A 5,168-nucleotide genomic window follows, 5' to 3' on the forward strand; every position below is an offset into this window, starting at 1 on the left:
AGATCTTTCCACGTACATTCCAAATCCATGATTAACTAAGCCTAATTCCTAATATATTTTCTGGATCGAACAAAAGAAGTTTCATGCACCAAACTTTAATTCATTATAACTTGATCATTTCTAAGCCAAAATTAAACTACTTATATCAGAATGATCACCACAACAAGATCTATATAATCATATACATGAAAAAGCAAATGGTGAAGGTCGAAAATCCACCTACTTGGAATGGCAGTGATGAAAAACAGTATTCTCAAGGCTCCAAAAGCTCCAATTCTTCTCCAGTAACCTTGCCTTGAAGCTCTATGAACGAATTACCACTTGAATCAACCTAAATCCAACTCAATTTCAAGCTTCCATTGATATGCAAATGCACTTGAACAACTCCAAACCTTGCTCAATTACTATGAATGATGGATGCTTCTTGCTCCAAATTCCACTAGGATCAAGGATCTATGAAGAAACCTTGTGGTTGTGTGAAGAAAATTTGAAATCCAAGGAGAGAGAATTTTGGAGGGAAAAATGGATTCTAGATCTAGAATTGTGATTATGAGCAAATTCTGTTATGATTATCTATTTATATGGTTCACTAATCACAATGCTAAATCACATTAAGCTTGGTTAATTTGGATTAATGAATTATGAAGTGTTTTGCCAAAAATGAATAATGAGCTTGTATGGCCATGCACCACGTGAATTTTCTCATGCAAATGCTTGGATTCACTTAAAATCAGCCAATGGATAATTTTTGCATGGTATTTGGCATGCATGATGAACCAATTTTGAATTATCACTTTTCCCTCCAAAATGCACATGAATGGACACATGATCATATGAACTTTTTTCATGCAATGCAATGCTTGATTTGGAAAGTATTGGTCAAGACAAGAATTTTGCAAAAAGAGTGGACCAATTTGGAGTTTTGGATCAAAAGTTATGCCATTTTGAACTTCCATGTACACTTTGTGATCATTTGGCCATAACTCCTCAACCAATCATCAGATGGACATGATCTTGGAATTTTTGAAAAGAGGAGAGGAAGATCTTCAACTTTCATGTTCACCAAAAATTCATTTGAATCTTCTTTGATGTTGCAAAGTCAAGTTGAATATGAACCAAAAACTTGCCATTTTTGGAAACTTTCAATTACAGGTCACTTTCCATTTTTGGAAACTTTTGCCCTGACTTCAAAACCCTCAAGATAGATGTTTGAAATGACAAATGAACCTCTTTTGAACATGATTGAGATGTTGAAACTCATTTCCCCACCTCAAAGCCCTCAGCTCTTTACAGTTGACTTTTTGGTCCACAGATGACCTTGACATGCCCTGATCAGCTTGAGCCTCCACCACTTGAGGAAATGGCTCAGAAATGAACCCCCTAGCTCATGTAAGCTCAATATCATACTCATGTGATCCTCATCTCAATAGAATGCCTCATCTCCTTGAGAAACCCTGGCTGGCAGACTGGCACTGATTAGGGTTGACCAGAGGTCAAAACCCTAATCCAGAGGAACCTGAGCATGCACAATGAAGCCCTTGAGGATGACACAACCATGATGATGATAATATATCCTTGCAATAAGATAATACTCAACCTTTGAAGGATCAAGAAACCCTAATGCACTGCAAACCCCTCAGATGGTTGATCATCAATCCATGGAAACCCTTAGGCTTGAATCATGCAACCTCTCCATCTTCTGAAAAGACTTTAGAGGATGATCTTCTTATTATCAGATGATATGCAATATGCAAATGCCTAATGTCCTAAAACATGAAATGCAATATGCTAAACTAGTCCCAAGAGAGGAGGGCAAATTTTGAGGTGTTACAGTTGCCTCTATTCAATCCACTGTGAACCTGTCGATGTGAACAGCCTCGGCTTTCAGATGATCAGAGTGAAGAGTGGTTGAATACCAAGAACAGACGAACAATTTACACTCCACTGGGAAATAGTTAACAATGCCTGTCAGAATCGGCAAAGAAGTGATCTTGAAAGAAAAATATGTCTGGTATGGTGAAAGTCGGCGTGAATACCGAAAAGGAATATTGACCTGGATACCAAAATAAATGGTAACACAGCCGTAACCATGGTCTTAGTGCCGCCTCCGCTGGGGATTATTATTATTTTTTTGCTTTTCTTGAATCCCAAAACTTCTGATGATGATTTTCATTTCCATCTCCGCCCGACAGAAATCTCCTCCAGTATCGCACTACTGGGGAATACCGTTGACCCAACGTCACGATGCTAAACTCCTCAGAATAACATCCTCCAACTTCCATCTCGCACGACAGAAATCTCCTCCAGTATCGCACTACTGGGGAATATCGTTGACCTAACGTCACGATGCTAAACTCCTCAGAGTAACATCCTCCAACTTCCATCTCGCACGACAGAAATCTCCTCCAGTATCGCACTACTGGGGAATACCGTTGACCCAACGTCACGATGCTAAACTCCTCAGAGTAACATCCTTCAACTTCCATCTCGCACGACAGAAATCTCCTCCAGTATCGCACTACTGGGGAACATTGTTGCTCCAACGTCATGATGCTAAACTCCTCAGAGTAACATCTTCCAACTTCCATCTCGCACGACAGAAATCTCCTCCAGTATCGCACTACTGGGGAACATTGTTGCTCCAACGTCATGATGCTAAACTCCTCAGAGTAACATCTACTAACTTCCAGAATCAATTCTCAAACGGTAACCACGGCTTGAGTCGCGTTGATCGCGTAACGTTCTCCAATCTTCATTTCCATCTCCGCCCGACGGAAACTCTTCCTCCAATATCGCACTACTGGGGAATACTGTTGATCCAGAATCACGATGCTAAACTCCTCAGAGTAACATCTTCACCATCCGGCGAAACCAACTCTCAAACGGTAACCACGGCTTGAGTAACATCTTCACCAACCAGCTAAACCACTTCTCAAATGGTAACCATGGCTTGAGACTAGCTTATGCTTGCAATGCTGATGCATGAGTTTTTTCAGCGTAATGCTCCATAACCATGGAAATGCTACGCAATTAGGTATGCAATATGCTATGCTTATCTAAATGATGAATGCATAAAAAAGTATCCCCCTCAGGGGACTCTACTGGGGAGCTCGAGGCACTCTGCTGAGGAGCTTGACAACACTCCAATCTCCACCCTGATGGGGAATAGCACTGCTGCTGGGGAAAGAATAACCCTCACCAGGGATGACCTTCACTGAACTCAATCCGCTTGGGGACTTCGCTGGGGAAGATTCCACCAACGTACACCTCCTCTGGGGAAACAGCAATCTTCGACTTGCTGGGGAAATAACAATCTCCACCCTGCTAGAGGAAACAACAACCTTCAGGCCTGGCTGTCGAAGAAAATACCGATCTTGATCCCGCTGGGGAGGAACAGCAACCTTCAGACTTGGCCGCCTAAGGAATACCGATCTCGAACCTGCTGGGGAGATACGGAATATTTTGACACGGAACACCTGTCGACTCGTTGAACACTGGTATCCACCATCTAGCCAAAGTGTTAACTTTCCACTTCTTCAGACTTTGAAGAGTCTTCTTGATTAACCCTCCAGAATCGTCGCACGTCTTTCGTCGTCTTTACCATTCTTCAATCCCTTGTCCCTGATTTGACTCTACAGGGATCTCTTGTCAAAAGGCTTCACATCACAACCTGCAAGTGAGTGAAAATATCTAACAGCACCTGCAAAAGAGATCGTTAGATAAAAACGTACCCCAAGCGTGCCAAGATTTCAACACCTAGGTCACTCAACCTTCCGGATAAGATTTCAAGTTTACAATCCTATAAACATGCATTGGAAGGGATCTCCATGTCTCAAAATGCAAAGATTCTTTATCAAAATAAACGGATGTTTTTGCAATCAAAGCGGTAATGAAAACAAAAACAAAATTATTTGACTGAATATGCACTTTATTGATTGAAAAGGTGGCTCTTAACTGAGCAGTACAAAGGAAGCAATTCCTGAAAAGAGGTAATTGCGCACAAAAGGAAAATCTACCCTAATGGCAATGTGGACTCGTGATCTCATCGAGTTCCAACTCGGTTACACCCCATATGTCCTCAAGACTCTCCGTACTTTCTGCCTTCTGAGCAAGACGCTTCCGACCGATCCCTGTCGGGGATTATCCACGTATCTTAACCAAAACACAAACGATCATGCTGGACGCAGTTGTTCGTTTCAATCCCTCTTTTGCTTGGACCGCCCTTTCGGGTTTTCAGTCCACCGGGATACCCTTTTTTGCCCAAGCCGCCCTTGTGGGGTTTTCGACTTGCCGGGTGTACAGTTTTTTCTTTTTATCCCTAATTTTTTCCCGAACCTTTTTCATTTTTTTCTGGTTCGCCGAGATGCCCATTTTTGCCTGGACTATTTTATTCTTTTCGTCCAGCGGGTCTCTTATATGAAGTATTTTTTAACTGCGTCCGCATTCACAGGGGATGGAAAATCTTCGCCATCCATGGTCGTCAACAACAAGGCTCCGCCAGAGAAAACCTTCTTGACCACGAATGGACCTTCATAATTGGGTGTCCACTTGCCCCGACGATCGTTCTGAGGAGGAAGGATCCTTTTCAACACCATATCTCCTACGTGGTACACACGAGGTCGTACTTTTCGGTCAAAAGCATGCTTCATTCGCTGCTGGTACAACTGTCCATGACAAATGGCCGCCAGCCTCTTTTCCTCAATCAGGCTCAACTCTTCATACCGAGTCCTTACCCACTCCGCCTCTTGCAATTTCACGTCCATCAGGACTCTCAAAGAGGGAATCTGGACCTCAACCGGTAGCACGGCTTCCATCCCATACACCAGCGAGAAAGGCGTTGCCCCAGTAGACGTACGCACCGAGGTTCGATACCCATGCAATGCAAACGGCAACATCTCGTGCCAATCCTTATAGGTCACGACCATCTTCTGCACAATCTTCTTAATATTCTTATTAGTCGCCTCAACCGCCCCATTCATCTTCGGACGATAAGGAGAAGAATTGTGATGCTCGATCTTGAATTCCCGGCACAGTTCTGCCATCATTTTGTTATTGAGATTAGAACCATTATCAGTAATGATTCTCTCGGGAACCCCATATCTGCAAATGATGTCTCTTTTGAGGAACCTGGTAACAACCTGCTTCGTCACATTAGCATAAGATGCCGC

The sequence above is a fragment of the Lathyrus oleraceus genome, chromosome 5 (genome assembly GCF_024323335.1).
Source record: "Lathyrus oleraceus cultivar Zhongwan6 chromosome 5, CAAS_Psat_ZW6_1.0, whole genome shotgun sequence".
Classification (NCBI taxonomy): domain Eukaryota; kingdom Viridiplantae; phylum Streptophyta; class Magnoliopsida; order Fabales; family Fabaceae; genus Lathyrus; species Lathyrus oleraceus.